Source organism: Nannospalax galili, unplaced genomic scaffold (genome assembly GCF_000622305.1).
Source record: "Nannospalax galili isolate Female #2095 unplaced genomic scaffold, S.galili_v1.0 scaffold6790, whole genome shotgun sequence".
In the NCBI taxonomy this organism is placed as follows: domain Eukaryota; kingdom Metazoa; phylum Chordata; class Mammalia; order Rodentia; family Spalacidae; genus Nannospalax; species Nannospalax galili.
Window position 1 is genome coordinate 24,066 of NW_008328478.1, and position 597 is coordinate 24,662.

The following is a 597-nucleotide window of genomic DNA, read 5'->3' on the forward strand; positions in this document are numbered from 1 at the left end:
GAGTTCGAGGACAGCTGGGGCTACAGGGAGACCCTGTCTCAAAAAGACCAAAAAAAAAAAAAGACCCTATCTGACAACAACCCCCAAAGAACATGCCTTTCCGGTTTTATTACTTTTCAAGGCAATTTCATAAAACTTTCACAGATTATAAAGCTATTGGTCACATTTTAACATCAAAGAAGCATCTCAATGGAAAGCAGAATTACATAGTAACCTCAAGAACATAAGGACATAGGGACTGGAGAGATGGCTCAGCAGTTAGGAGCACTTCCTGCTCTTGCAGAGGACCCAGGTTTGGGTCCCAGCACCTATAACAGGGAGGTAACAACTGCCTGTAACTCCAGTACCAGAAATATCTGACAGCCTCTTCTCACTTCTGTGGGCACCTGCATGCATGTGATGCACATACAGACAAGTGGACACACACATATACGTAAAGTTAATTTTAAAAAAAATGCAGGCACATACAAGTATAGCATCCACACCAAAATGTTCGGTCTTGCTACTGACTAAAACCTCAATTTTTTTTACAGGGAAGATACTAACAGTAGTAACATCTAATGGTTTATAGGAATTAAAATTAGAATTTTTTTTTTT